The 16,306-nt window shown below is 45.1% G+C and overlaps 1 pseudogene; it reads left to right on the top strand.

Moving 5' to 3' along the window:
- The first annotated feature begins 136 nt into the window (after positions 1–136).
- Positions 137–15,976, top strand: LOC130132774 (elastase-1-like; annotated as a pseudogene).
- The last annotated feature ends 330 nt before the right edge of the window (positions 15,977–16,306 follow it).

Raw genomic sequence — 16,306 nt, forward strand, 5'->3', positions numbered from 1 at the left:
TATCACGTTAGGGATCTGAATGGATACAGTCTGGTTTTTAAATTGCCGGAAAGCCATTTGGAGACAGGCATCAGCCATTCCTTCAGCTTCTATCTATTAAAATCAATTGGTGGACTCAGTATTATGTCCTAGTACCATGTGCTTGCTGCAGGTGCGGGTGCAACACGGTGAGGAAAAGCACACTCCATGCAGGCCTTTTCATCGTGCCTTTCTGATCTATCAAAGATTTTATGCAACCAAAAGGTGCCAAACAATAATGGCAGCCTGACTGCTGGGATAGGCTCCAACATCCCCGCAACCCTGAGAGCAGGATAAGCGGCTTGGATAATGGATGGATGGATGGGTTACATTTGAATACTGAAACAGTCTTCAATCTCACACTCTCCAAAAAACAAGTGTAGAGTAGCTCATTAGCCAATTGGCCATGTATCTGACAAAAACAGAGATATTAAATGCACAAAAATATCCTATACATTTCTCTGAGTCACAGCTACTCATGTTATTTAGACTGAGGCGTGACCACTGACTCGTTATATCACAAAGTGTGGGAGAGAGCACAGGTGTGTAAGACGCGGCTATCGCCAAGCTAAAGCTCGCAGTCAAAATCAACCTTCAGCTTATGTGGACGTTGAGCCCGAGGTTGTTCATCTAAGGGTGTGAAAGGATACCAAAGGCTTTCCTCCAACACAGAAACATTTTGACACTGCAGAAACGCTTACGATTCTGATACTGACCACTGTCGCAGCCACAGGTAAGAAAGTCCACACTGTGATAACTCTACAGTGTAGATTTTATCGACCACTCACTCTCTCAAAAAGTAAACCCTCGGGGGCATCCGGGTAGCATAGTGGTCTATTCCGGGGATCGGCGGTTCGAGTCCGCGTGTTGCCTCTAGCTTGGTCGGGCGTCTCTGCAGACACAATTGGCCGTGTCTGAGGGTGGGAAGCTGGATGTGGGTATGTGTCCTGGTCGCTGCACTAGTGCCTCCTCTGGTCAGTCGGGGCGTCTGTTCGGGAGGGAGGGGGAACTGGGGGGAATAGCGGGATACTCCCATGCGCTACGCCCCCTTGGCGAAACTCCTAACTTTCAGGTGAAAAGAAGTGGCTGGTGACTCCACATGTATCGGAGGAGGCATGTGGTAGTCTGCAGCCCTCCCAGAAATGGCAGACAGGGTGGAGCAGAGATCAAGATGGCTTGGCAGAGTGGGATAATTGACCGGATACAACTGGAGAGAAAAAAGGGAGGGAGGAATCCACAAAAAAAAAAAAAAAGGTAAATCCCCAAATCCCCCCCACTTCCATCAATCCATTATCCAAGCTGGGATGCTAGAGCCTATGCTAGCAGTCATTGGGCGGCAGGCGGGGAGACGCCCTGGACAGGCTGCCAGTCCATCACAGGGCCGACACATTCACACCTAGGAACAATTTTGGTGTGGCCGATTCACCGAACCTACATGTCTTTGGACTGTGGGAGGAAACCAGAGCACCCGGAAGAAACCCACAAAGGCACGGGGACAACATGCAAACTCCACACAGAGGACGACCCGGGATGACCCACCAAGGTTGGACTACCCCGGGGTTCGAACCTAGGACCTTCTGGCTGTGAGGCGACCGTGCTAACAACTGCGCCACCGCGCTGCCTCTCATTTGAGATGAAAATAATAGATACAATTTAAACACTTGAATAAGCTTATGGAAAGCACATTATTGCATCTTTTCATACATCTCCCTCATTTGACACAGTGCTGACAAAGCTGGAGCCTCAGCCTGGGTTCCTGAAGGGCAACATGGAGGAGAGAGTTGCGGGAGGTGGACTGGCCGGTACCTACGACTGGTGCCAGCAGGTAAGATATCGCAGCAAATATTCCATATTCTATAAAAAATTTAATTTAAAATACAGTTTCTACCATGTTAATTGCTGATCAAATGAAAATATTTTTCATAATGTGGAATCATACACTGGCTGTCAAGCCACAGACTAATGTGATGTCAAAACAGCATCCTTGACATGAATTCTGGGTAGTTTTGATTTGACAGTTGTGACAAGGCCAAAACTTCTCTTTTCTTCCCTTCAGGTGTCTCTTCAGTACCAGTCTGGCAGCTCTGACTAACACACCTGCTGAGGAAACTTGATCTGGATGAGATGGGTGATGACAGCTGCTCAGTGTGTTGACAGGTGACACAACTGACTAGTTTTCCTTCCTAATCCACCAGTCTCACTGACAAAACATTTGCATGCATCTTATTTGCACTTCTGTTTATACTTATATACATATGTCTGGCCTCATGAAACTACACGTCAACGTATCAAATCATGTTCGCTCACATGCATACAATGCATTTCAACATATTGGTGAATGAGGACCGAGTTCAGGACATCCACTTGGATCCTCTGATTCAGTACTGTTAGATTGGAGATGGTTAAGTTTAGGTTTGGGTTTGGTGTGGTTAAGGTCAGGGCAAGGATCTGGGAGGCTAGTTGTTCATCTTAATAATCTGCATTGAGTGTAAATTGGGGTTAAAATATACCTCTTTAGATGTCCTCAACTACATCCCCAATCATCAATACATCAGTAATACTGCATATAAACTGCACATGAACATCTTGTCTGTGAGACTGGGCTGTCCAAACCCCATTTAGCTATCACTGATAATTGACTTGTCATCAGTGTGATTGACAAGGCATTTAAAAAGATCGTCCATTTGGTTACAATATAATCCACAGTGTTATCAACAGTATTTACATTCAAACTCAGCTCAATCTTAATCTCGTCTCCATTCTTTTATCTTTCCATTTACCTCCTTTCAAGCCAGTAGCCTGTGTTTTCAGTTCTCAGATAAACCCCTTTAGATTATATTTCTTATCTGCCCGGCACAAAATTGAGTTTTGTTTTCTTTCTGTGTTTTGTCATAGTTTCTTCCTTGTTCAATGATCTGTCACTTATTTTTTGTTACCTTTTAAAGAACTAAAGTTAAGCCTGACTGTTGCAGCTCAAGGACGTGGCATGTGGTTCTGGGCGAATATGAACTGAATAGGAACGACTGCATGGAACAGAACAGGGGTGTGGATCGCCATTCACATCCACCCAAAATGGAACTCCAAAAGCGTGTCCTCAGGGTGGGGTCCACCTAGTCTGTAATGAGAGTGACAGGGTTGGGGCGGGACGGGGGGGCTCGAGTCTATGACTTAACTCTTGAGTTGGACTCAGGCCCCATATTTGAGGACTTGCAACATGTTGGACTATAACTGGTAGAGGAGACTCGACTTTGACTTGGTAGTCATCCAGCTTTTCTAATGCAATATATCATAACGTGTATAAAAATGCTCTGACAGAAACATGGCCCTTGACTTGTATTGCGTGACTTTTAGCGGAGACTCGACTTGACTTGCTTGTTCATGAACAACGTAACGTGTGACCTGACTCGAGACTTGAAGGTTAAGACTAAATTGTGACTGACACACACGTCTCGAGTTGCTTTACAACTCCACCATTTGTCATTGTGATTATTTTAGGTAGATAGTTCTCATATTTGTTCCTGACAAATAGACAAACTAATAAAAAAAAAAAGTTACGAGTTTCAAACGAACATTGTCTCTGACTATTAGCTATGACATTGCCCTGCTGCATCTGTCCTGATTCCTCCCTCAACTCTCATGTCTGGCCCCACAACACCCCCTGCTACATCACTGGATGGGGAAGCACCTCCGGTAAATTAGAAACACCTTTTCACTCAGGTTATCAAGAATTAACATCTTCACTCATCTCTCAGGTATGCAGCAATGATTCAATTCTTTCTGAAAAAACTCTTTTCCAGCTATGGTCTATTGCTTCTGTTTCTCCTCTGTTCATCTTTTATAGCCGGTGGCAGCATGTCCAACAAGTTAAAGCAGGCCTACCTTCCCCTGGTCGACCATGAGATGTGCACCAGCTCTGGCTGGTGGGGCAGCCACATCAAAACCTGCACGGTCTGCACTGGAGGCGGGACTGAGTCTGGCTGCAACGTGTGTCTAAAAAAAAAAGTGAAAAAAAAATACAAAAATATTACACCTGAAAAACTCTAGTGTTGTAATAGTTGATCCACCATCATAAGTACGCCCCTCCTCCTGCTCTGTCAGAGACACCCTGGGTAATGAAAGATTAAAAATTGCTAAAATGCTCATAGCTGCTTGGAAATGTAAAGACACTGAAGCAAGAACATGGGGATGTTGCTTACAAGGAACTTACAGGACTGCTTCTCATTAGAGTATTCATGTTCCATATGGAACATAATGACAATCACTACTTCAGATTAGGCAATCATAGTGCCATAAATTCTTGCCGTGTCTTGGCCAGGAGATTGGCAACGCTGCAAGTATGACCCCGACCAATCATCGCATGCTGCCTTTCATAGACCACTTCCGGGTACCTTGACAACAGGACGCCAGCAGAGGGGGATAGAAAACCCAAGCCGCCAAGCCGCACTGTATTAGATACGCAGCCTAGCTGTAGCTACGATGCCCAAAAGTTGCTGTGTGGTGGACTGTACTGTTAACAAGAAAAACAACCCAAATATTCGTTTTTTTTGTATTGCCTAAAAGGCAGAAGGAGGGAGAAAAACGATTGAAATGGCTCCAGGCGATCAGAAGGAAAGACAAGGATGGACAACTTTGGGATCCTGACAGCAAACATGTTCACGTCTGTGGTCTGCACTTCATCGCTGGTAATGTTAGCTAGTTTAACTAGCTAATAATAGGTTACGTCTATTCTACATTTTATAATCAGCAAAATGTCTAGAGCCGGTGGCTATATGGAATTCCACAGTTAGCTAAACCTGTCTGAATGAGATCACATTCTTCAAGCCCATATGTATATTTGTCCATTAAAAATCATAAAATGGTCCCTCCCCCCTGAATATTTGGTCACATGCTCAATTTTGTTTATCTTTCCTAGAAACAAGGGGTAACTACCCCGGTCTCCCTTACCCAGTTAAAATGCAAACATTGTTATCACATTATTATTGTCATCCTTATTGAGTAGTTTATCATGCATCATTGTATGCAGTCATGTGTAATCCAGTAAAAAGTAATAATTGAATAAAATGCAAACATTTGTTGAAAATGTAGCCTAGTGCCTATGTCTTTTCCCCATGGCTGGTGGTCATGATGTGTGATTTAATGTTTGCCTTTTATCATTTCAGGGTGTAATGCAAAGGACCCCATGCACCCGGACTACTGTCCCTTGAAAGGACGCTGGCCACCGATACTGCGAATTTTTCGCAAATATCGGTTCTTGTCCGCAGCAGCCAACGTAGCGACACAGTCAGCCATTTAAACCGTGTTCAAACTTGCCGGCTTCTATCGCCCTCTAGCGCCCCCCCCCCGCTCTAACGTTCGAACGCGGAAGTGCAGTGGTCTATGATCTTGCGCGGGTTCATAGGTCATCGGGGAGGAGGGTCAAGATATTGTCAATCGTGGCTACAGAAACGCTATGTGTGATGCTGGTGGTCTTGTGTTGCGAAACGAAGAAGAAAACGACTGCGGTCGCCGTTGCGGCTAATGCTACTGGGGAATGCTAACCTAGCATAGCTTAACCAGCCACTCACCGGGTTGCTATAGTGCCTCCGCTTATTCTCGCCAACATTTAGCCTATCTTTTTTTTTTTTGACTCTGTCGTGGTCCTCCGTCGAGGAAACGCCAAAAAGGCCAGCGGGGGTATTGTGTTGCCACTGCTCAACGAACTTCTCCTCGGGTTTCGTCGTCCATCCTGACAGCAGCAACAACTTTCTCTTCGCCATGTTGACGTACGTGCGCCAGAGAGCACTCTGTCATCCTATTGGTCAACGCCAAGGAGCACGTCACAGGAGTTGTCGGACTAGGCGGGAAAATACAACAACCAAAAAAAAAAATGTAGGATTTAAGTCGGGGTGCCGCGCGGCGCCCCAGATGCCACGTCACTGTCTTCGATTACGTCACACTACACGTTCGTAATCGGGCTCGACGCTGGAAATTTGTCGATCATGTCAAAATCGGACTGAAATCGTGTAGTCTGCAGTGGCGCCCCCAGAAATGTTTCATAGGGGGGGGGGGGCAAATGGGGCCACTGAAAATCTTGGGGTGGCACACCAAAACCAAAAGCCATCACTGAATTTCGTGAATTCTATGCTGCTGTTGCAGTATACTGTATAGGCTAGTGGAAAACTGTCAGTATGAGAGTTAAGGAATCGCATACTGAAATACTTTGGTTTCTTATTTTTTTGACAGTTAACGTTACTAAATAGCTGATGTGCATAGACTAATACCAGTACAGTTAACATTTTGAGTTCCACAACAATTCTGTTTTAATGTGTTATGTATCTGTATATATTGTAACATGTTAAACAATTCATTGTTATATTGTAAATGTCCAGAAATGAAAAATGAAAATATCAGATCACAAGCATATTCTGCATATGCGACTCGTGGCTGGGGGGGGGGGCAGCGGGGGGGGGCCGTGGCCACCCCTTGGGGGCGCCACTGGTAGTCTGAACCCGGCATAAGGAAAATTACGGGTTATAAGTAAGCCTCTTTCAGCGTGTGTTGGGTGGAAGGCAAAAAGATACCCTGAACAGGTTTGCAAGTCTATTACAACCCATGAAGAGTCAGTCACACCTATATGCATCCGTCCATTATGCATATTCCATGCATATTCCTTTCCAGGATGTTGTGTTGCTGTTAAGGCCACTGGGGCAAATTTGTAATTTGTGATATTGGCCTATATAAAGAAAATGTATTTGATTTGAATATATCAATCATTTAGGCCTATAATGGCATGTCTAAAGAACTATTTTGATTCGGTCGAGCCAAAAGCAAAAAAACGATATCGAGAGACGATAAGCTTAGTGGATGGCATGGATCCATATGTTGTTCCTAAAAAGAACTGGTCCACAAGCCTGGCTGGTTATCCTACAATAACATAACCAGATATGATGAACTACCCGCTATTTACAAAGTGCCTACACCCATGAAGAACTCAAGAATTTCAAGAGTCTAGAGGCCTACAATCAATTTTTGTGTGGACGGGTTAAAGAAATATTGTTGCTAAAAGCCTCTAATGGGAACATCCTTGTTCATTGCAGGGTAAGATAACTTGATAAAATATGTAATTCTTCTGTACTATGCATTCATTTGAAATGGACCCTGTCCAATAAAGAAGGGGTTAAAGTTATTGCCCAAACTTAAACAAACTTCGCTTTCATTGTTTATTTTGATATAATTTGCTTTAATTATTAACAAGGAATGTGCAATACATTTGATACTTTAGATGCCTACTTTAAATGCTATTCAATTATAATTTATTTTCTTACTTTTTTCCAGGTACGCCACTCACAAAGAATGAATGAAACAGCCCTCCATCCCTGGATAATTTCAAAAAAGGACGGGCAAATATTAGTTGGACATTGCCTTGTCGAAAAGAGCAGCTGGTTTCCTGAAGATGAGGTGATCTGAACAAACTCTGGTGTTGGTTTGCTTCTCCGTGGTCAAATCTGATCTGCTAATCTGAGCCAACCAGACAGCTCGTCTCTCTTCTGAAATTAATTTTGCACCTTCACCTTGATGTGTGATAACTTTTGGTAAATTGAAAAAAGATTTCTTGTCCCTTCCAATTAGGGTTGCCAACTCCTTGAAATGGAAATAAGAAACAGGGGACAGGGACAGGGGTTGGACGGACAGGGCGGCATGGGCATAACAAATATAATGTGCCTTACACTACACACACACACACACACATATAATAAGGAACGATTCCTTATTTTAAGGAATGTTTGGCAACCCTACTTCCAATTCTATTTGAACACCCAACGATTCTACAAGAGTTAATCATGATTAATGAAGTTCTTTTGATCGGGCAGGCAAGATTGAGATGGCTTGGACATGTGTGGAGGAGAGATGCTGGGTATAATGGGAGAAGGATGCTGAACATGGAGCTGCCAGGGAAGAGGAGAAGAGGAAGGCCAAAGAGGAGGGTTATGGATGTGGTGAGGGAGGACATGCAGGTGGCTGGTGTGACAGAAGAAGATGCAGAAGACAGGAAGAAACAGAAACGGATGATCCGCTGTGGCGACCCCTAAACGGGAGCAGCCGAAAGTAGTAGTAGTAATAGTAGTAGTAGGCTTATGGCCTAAAATAGTAGGCACAAACTCGAAAATGTTTTCCTACTTCTGTCAGAGCCAGGTACTTATCAAGTTAAAAAAAACTTCCCTAGATAACAAATGGCAGCAGGCCATACTTTTACTAAGTAAGAATGAACTTTTCTTAACTTATAAACACACTTTCGAGCAAAAACAAGCGGCGAGAACACACGTTGCATAGAATAAACAAACGGTTGCTGCACTATCCACAGCTAGGTTGTGATCCAACATGGCGGCAATGAGAAAGTAACGTGATCGATGGGACTAATGAATTGCCTGATGCTAGATCCAACACGGTGTAGGCACGGAAGCAGCCGTGATTGGCTGTTGCGTCGGCCAATAGACAGCGCGGAACCTGGAAGCGCACTGACTTGAAACAAACGATGCGCACTACAACATTTAGCTAGCTAGCTTACAACTGACCTTAACAGTGCCAGATCATACTGTAACGATAGCTAACGTTAACGCTTGCTAACAATGGAAATTCAAAAAGAGTTTAAACCCTAACCCTAACCATAATCAACAACCAATCACTTCTACTTCGGTGTCTACACCCCGTTGGTTCTAGCATCAACCATAATGAACTCAGAACTGCGGGGATTGGAGTCCATCCCAGCATGCATTGGGGTAGAAGGCAGGGAGAGACCCTGAACAGGTTGCCTGTCCGTCACAGGGCCCACACACAGTCACTCACACACCATTCACACCTATGGACAATTTAGAGATCTCAAGTCACATAACATGCATGTCTTTGAGCTGTTGGAGAAACCGGGAGTACGCAGAGGAAATCCAGGTGAACTACTACTACTACTTTCGGCTGCTCCCGTTAGGGGTCGCCACAGCGGATCATCCGTTTACAATTCTTTTTTTCCCTTAAATTTATTTCTGATTTCTCCCAATTTAGTGGCCAATCGCTCCCTATTTTAATTCAAACACCCACCCTCGTACTGCATGTGTTCTTTAACTGCATCTCTCCGGCCGGCAGTCTCGAAGGAGACGCCTCGCCACTGTCGTGACGAGGTGAACCCAGGCCGGAGCACTGTTTTTTTCCAACACACACAGAGACGCGTTCATGTGATGAACACAAGCCGACTCCGCCCCCCTCCCGAAGACAGGGCTGTCAATTATTGCTGCTTCATCGAGTCCGGCCATAGTCGGATCTGACGAGACCGAGGCACGAAACCCGGTTCCCAGTGGGCAACTGCATCGACACAAAGCCGATGCTTAGACCGCTACACCACCGCGGACCCATCCATTTCCATTTCTGCCTGTCCTCTGCATCTTCCTCTGTCACACCAGCCACCTGCATGTCCTCCCTCACCACATCCATAAACCTCCTCTATGGCCTTCCTCTTTTCCTCTTCCCTGGCAGCTCCATATTCAGCATCCTTCTCCCAATATACCCAGCATCTCTCCTCCACACATGTCCAAACCATCTCAATCTTGCCTCTCTTGCTTTGTCTCCAAACCGTCCAACCTGAGCTGTCCCTCTAATATAATCGTTCCTAATCCTGTCCTTCTTCATCACCTGCCTAGCTACATTCTCCCGTCACCACCTTGCAGTCTCCAATCCCTTTTAGATGGCGCCTCCTACATAAGATATAGTCCACCTGTGTGCACTTTCCTCCACTCTTGTACGTCACCCTGTGTTCCTCCCTCTTCTTGAAATATGTATTCACCACAGCCATTTCCATCCTTTTCGCAAAATCCACCACCATCTGTCCTTCCACATTTCTCTCCTTGACACCATACCTACCCATCACCTTTGTTCCCTTTACCAACATGTCCACTGAAGTCCGCTCCAATCACCACTCTCTCCTCCTTGGGTACCCTCTCCACCACGTCATCCAACTCACTCCAAAATTCTTCTTTCTCTTCCATCTCACACCCAACTTGCGGGGCATATGCGCTGATAACATTTATCATCACACCTTCGATTTCCAGCTTCATACTCATCACTCTGTCTGACACTCTCTTCACCTCCAGCACACTCTTGACATACTCTTCCTTTAGAATTACCCCTACCCCATTTCTCCTCCCATCCACACCATGGTAGAAGAGTTTGAACCCACCTCCGATACTCCTGGCCTTACTCCCCTTCCACCTGGTCTCTTGCACTCACAGTATATCTACCTTCCTTCTCTCCATCATATCAGCCAGCTCTCTCCCTTTACCAGTCATAGTGCCAACATTCAAAGTTCCCGACTCTCACCTCCACACCCTTACCCTTCCTCCTCTCTTCCTGCCTCTGGACATGCCTTCCCCCTCTCCTTCTCCTTCGTCCAACAGTAGCATAGTTTCCACCAGCACCCTGCTGGTTAACAGTACCAGTGGGGGTTGTTGGTAACCTGGGCCTCGACCAATCCGTATGTAAATCTTATTTATGATCCACATATTTGATCTGGCAAAGATTTTACGCTGGATGCCCTTCCTGACGCAACCCTCCCCATTTATCCGGGCTTGGGACCGGCACTAAGAATGCACTGGCTTGTGCATCCTCAGTGGCTGGGTTTACATCCTCAGTGGCTGGGTTTACATCCTCAGTGGCTGGGTTCCAGGTGAACACAGGCAGAAAAGACAAACTCCACACTGGATGGCTGGGATCACTAACCACTGTTACCACCATGCCCCATTTGAATATATGAAAAAGTTTGGATAAAAAGAAGAACCTATGCATTTGTTGTGCAAAGAGCATGCATTTTTCACAGTATTTGACAATAATGATGACTGTCTTGATTCTCTTTCTTTCACTTTAGGGTCATTTTGGTGGACCTCTAACCTGCTTTGTAAACGGGCAATATCAGGTCTGTGGTATTGCCAGCTTTGTGTCAGGCATGGGCTGCAATGCTCCCAAGAAACTGACTGTCTCCACCTGTGTCTCTGCCTACACTGAATGGATGAACTCAGTCAGTATAAGAAATTCAACACATCAAAAAAATAAATAAAAAATTGGGGAAATTACGAAACAAGTGCTGAGCCATGACATCCTTAAATCATGCATTGATTTATGCAAATGAGATATTTCAGAAACAACGGTGGTAAAGGCTGTTGAAAACTCTTGGCAAGCAGAAAGAGGAGTGCTATGAGAACGAGCCTCCGAAACCAATGGATTAATATTGTGCAAGAAAAATACAATTTGGAGAAAAGTATTTTTATACCAAGGATACAAGATTCACAATTTAACGAAAAATGGGGGAAACGTGTTAGGTTTACTTTACGACAGGCATACAAGAAGAAGTACAAAGGTCTGATTTTCCAGAGATACAGGGATGATGAAGACGGCGAGACACCCTGGACAGGCCGCCACACACACACACACACACACACACATTCACACCTAGGAGCAATTTAGTACAGCTGATCCAACTGACCTACATGTCTTTGGACTGTGGGAGGAAACCGGAGCACCCGCAGGAAACCCACACAGACACGGGGAGAACATGCAACCTCCACACAGAGGACGACCCGGGACGACCCCCGAGGTTGGACTACCCCGGGGCTCGAACCCAGGACCTTCTTGCTGTGAGGCAACCACACTAACCACTGCGCCACCATGTTCAGTCAGAGAGAATCATTTGGTTCTGAATATCTTAGTCTTTTTTGAATTAATTTGTTTTGCTGTAACTTTTGATAATGGAAAACTTGTGCAAACAGAACCAGATAGAAATAAAGGTCTGTTTTAGAATTTAAAAAAAATTCTCTCTCTCTCTCTCTCCCTCTGTGTGTGCTCTGCTTGTACAAAAGAAACCTCAGTTTGACTTTCTGTGGGTGCAGAAAGGGGACCTTTGTTGATCTGGCTTGAATGAAGGTGGTGCTAGGGGCGGTGTAGTTTTGCTTCAGTGCCTCCTTGATTCAACAGTAACAACAAAAGGCAAGTACAGGTTGTAATATCATAGCACAGAAATCTTGTAATATGGCTCATATCTGTGACATGGTTCTGGCAGTCTGACACACACACACACACACACACACACACACACACACACACACACACACACACACACACACACACACACACACACACATTCCAAAAACAAACCTTTCTTCTCCTTCTCCCAATACTTTCCATGGTGCAGTTTACATGAGAGCGACAGTGGAGCGATGGTGGGCGGGCTGGGTTGTTACGACCGGGGCCATATGCATCAACGTTTATACCCGTTCTCATTTGACAGACCCTTTTATCCAACCTGACTTACAAAGAGATTTAGCGATTAGCAGATAAAGTCATGTGTCAAAATACACACAACTTTCAACACTGATTTATCAGGGATCGGGAACAATTTATTGTCACTTCTTTCATGTACTTGCGTGAACAAAAGAAACGAAATTCCGTTTCCCCGGCCGAAAGACGAGAACACACATCCCAAATTTCCCAAAAACATGCAAAAACAGAGTGAACCAAGCAAAAAAACACACAAACAAAACCACAAACAGTTAACAACACAGTCCACTCAGTCCAACACAGTCCAAAAATTCCACCGTCCGGAGAAGGAACGCCAGCCAGGATGACTGTCAGAACTGCCGGTCTGCATGGGCGAGCAGTTAGCTTAGCCTGCCCCGCTTCTGCATCCTGTCAGACCGCCCTCGGTGTTTCCTCCTCGGGCCGCAGCTCCGGTCAGGACCGTGGCCGCTGCCCTGGGCCCACCAGACATAGTAGACCAGGCTCCCCCAGCCAATCCAACGCCAGCTCTCCCAGCCAGACACCTTCAACACACCGCCCCCAGATAGCAAAACTGCCGTGGCCCGGACCCGTCCCACACCCGACACTTCATCTGGACCACATACCGCGTAGAATGATGGCACTTGGGCGGTCCGCTCCTGTTTGCCAGATCTGGGCCAGAACCAAGCCATAGCAATGCCGCATGTGCCACATATTTGCCAAAGGTGGCCCATATTTGTTTTGTGATATTTGGGCCATATTCACCATTTACCACACGGGCCATTCAGGGTCACATCCAGATCACATGTTGCCCAGAGCACCGCATCTTTGCCAAAAAAGGCCCACATTTGATTTGGCACATTTGCTATTATACATGTGAACCACTTCAGGCTCACATCCATTTTGTCAGGGCCAGAAGAGGGCCAGCAGTGCCGCATCATTGGCTGAAGTGGCCCACATCCGGATGCTATCTGGGAAGGCAAATGATGTCTCTGATATTATTTGCCAGACTGTAAACTCACGGTTTAGTGACAGTTTTCATTGTACAGTAACATTCAGTATTTACATGACATTCCAGTATTTATACACCAAGCATGTATTACTATTCATATAGTCTATACATTTATACATTCAGTACTCTGGCTTATTGTGTTTAAAGACTTCCTTCCAGGCCCGGTTCTACGAGGGTGCGAAAGTGTGTGTTGCAGCCTCAGTTTAATATTCTGCACCCTCAGTAGAAATTTGAATAATAAATGTGCCGTCATTTAATTGTGAGCGGGAACTCTTGCTGAGTGCATTGCATGACGGTTAGTCTAACCATCATGCAATGCACTCACACACACACAGCACCTGCTGTGTCCTTTGTGAGAATCAAATGTGTACACACACACACACACACACACACACACACACACACACACACACACACACACACACACACACACACTGCAGCTAAGCAATGAGGTGGATGAAAATAACCCTCAGATGAGAGACTGGAAAGCCGACTGGTTTGAACTTTAAACTAGCAAAGCCCCACAGACCATTGTTGCTGCACATTCTCGGCTCTCATCAGGATCAAGCTCTCCTCGCTCGACCTTGTCTATTTTCCTCAAACTGGCCTTCAGCACCCGCCTAGTTTGTCTGGTCCGTCTTCTGCATGCTGATCGGCTTCGTCAACTCTCACGGCTGCCCTGACGCGCATCCAAAATAAAAAAGGGAATTATCTCCGGGTTTGCTGATAGATGGTGGCGAGCCATGCTCAGCAGGTGTAGCGCAAAATTCTGGGCCCTATACATAAGCAGTCCCTGTGGGCACCTTTCCTCTTTTGTCTCGCACGCATCACTTTGAGTTCTGGCATACTGTATATTATCTACAATCACAGCACATTAATACATTTTAACCTAACTTAACCTAACTTGACTATCTATGAGGGGTGGACTAAACCATTTTGCACCTTTTGTAAGGGGTGAGAGGGGCCCCAGAGAGGGGTGAGAGGGGCCTCAGCGAGCCTCCACTATTTTCTTTAAGTCCCTCAACTGATGTATTGAGCCAACTTTAACTGAAGTTATGACACAAATTAGTTAGAAATAAAAATTTGCAAAGCAAAACAAAATTTTAATTCCAGGCTTCCCAAGGCCCCCCCCCCTTCCCTTCTCAGCCCTGGTAGGTCCTTCTCCGTTCCCCCCCCCCCCACTCCAATGCCCCTGGCCATGCTCATGTTGAGGTTCACATGTGTCACAACCCCGCCAAACTGAACAGAGGACTTATGGGAAACTAGCTAACGAGCCTAATAATGTCAACAAGTTTTATCTTGTGTGCCAGCAGCAAAAAAAAAAAAAGCTGAGTCTTTGTATTTTCTGCATAATATGACAAGTTTTATGACAGAAAATGTGATAGTGGCTCCTTAAAATTGCGTAATCACACCATAGGGTTTTCACATTAAGAATATTTAATTGTGAGTGGAAAGATGTCGTCCACAACCAGACTTATGAGAGGCAGACATTTTCACATGACAGAATTCGGTGGTTTTTTCTTTTCCTGTATTGAACGTGATGAAATTAAGCAGTCTGACAATTTCCTGCTCATGCAAAATCAACACGTCTGCATCGTCCATAATTCTTTACCTCCTTTTTACCAGAGGAAGGGGGGGGCGGCGGTTTGTTGGCAACACGTGTTTGAATAATAACCAACGGTTTCTTTCCTTTTTTTTTACTCCCAAAGGAATACTTGTATTTTTAATCACTGAGAAATAGTGCGGCAGGCGCAGGTAGGCACCTCGAGCCGTGGAAAACAAGCCCAGTTATCCAGAACAAACAACGATCCCCCGGAGCTATAAATAAGAGTGATGAAAATTTTTAAAAAATACTAATTATTTCACCACTGAAACTCTGACCAAACCGCAGACAGCCTTAAATTTCTCCTGCAGATCACCTTTACTGCCCCGGGGGGTAAAAAAAATGATCCGTCTCTGTGCCTCTGCAACTTGAGATGCGTTATCTGAACTGAAATGAAGGTGCGAATGAACAGAATTTTTGATACTGTTTTGTTTTAACTCATCTTTTACTCATAACCCAGTTCATAAATGCCCTCACCAGATGCCGGGGGCGCCGTGTTAAGAAAGATGAGGTGACCGGCCTTCTAACTTCCACCCCTGGACTCGGTATCTAAGCGACATGCCGTGGAACAGATTTAGATGTCACTTCCCATCGAGGGAAGGATCTTACTTTGACTACACCAAAACTCACTTGTGACTTTGGAAATAGCATTTTGTCAATTTTAATCTATTTTTTGGTGTGTGTGTGAATTTCCCCCTGGTTGCCTTTTCATGCTTGGATGCACAGCACAGACAGTGTGAATCTGCTTATATGTGTGTGTGTGTGTGTCTGATAAGCCACACGTATTAATACATTTCCCTGTCAAAACACAGCCTATGGTTCGTGTCCTCAGGTGTATGCGTTGCAGAGGGACCTGTCTGAACTGCCAAACTGTGCCGGTCTGGTAAGATGGATTACCTGTCACAGAGAAATAGTGTGCTTCTCTTTCCAGTTGCTGGGCATCTTTTGGTTATGGCTGTCATATCCAGAACAGCAGCGGTAACATAGTGAATATCACCCATATCGGCCATGTCTTCATCCTGGAGATGGGGGATATTATGGTGTATGGTGAGTAAATTAAAGACGTCTTAAAACCGAAAACAATTTCTCATGCTCTTAAATGGCTTCATTAATACTTCTGCAAATGAATGACTCTCTCCTCAAATTTTGAAATTTGTCTGACTGGAGGACTTGCCTCAGTTCCTTCATTGGTTCTCAGTAAGGTGAAGTTGGTGAAGTGAGGTAAACCTGGTGCTTATCAAGGGCTTACCTCGAAATTCATCCTGCACTTGTAGCATCAAGATTGTCTGTACTGAATGTTTGAATAATGGATTCCACATTTAGCCTTCTGTAAAGGATAAGCCACAAAGCCTTGAGGATTAGCCTTTACAGAATGATAAAATCCT

Source organism: Lampris incognitus, chromosome 2 (assembly GCF_029633865.1).
Source record: "Lampris incognitus isolate fLamInc1 chromosome 2, fLamInc1.hap2, whole genome shotgun sequence".
Classification (NCBI taxonomy): domain Eukaryota; kingdom Metazoa; phylum Chordata; class Actinopteri; order Lampriformes; family Lampridae; genus Lampris; species Lampris incognitus.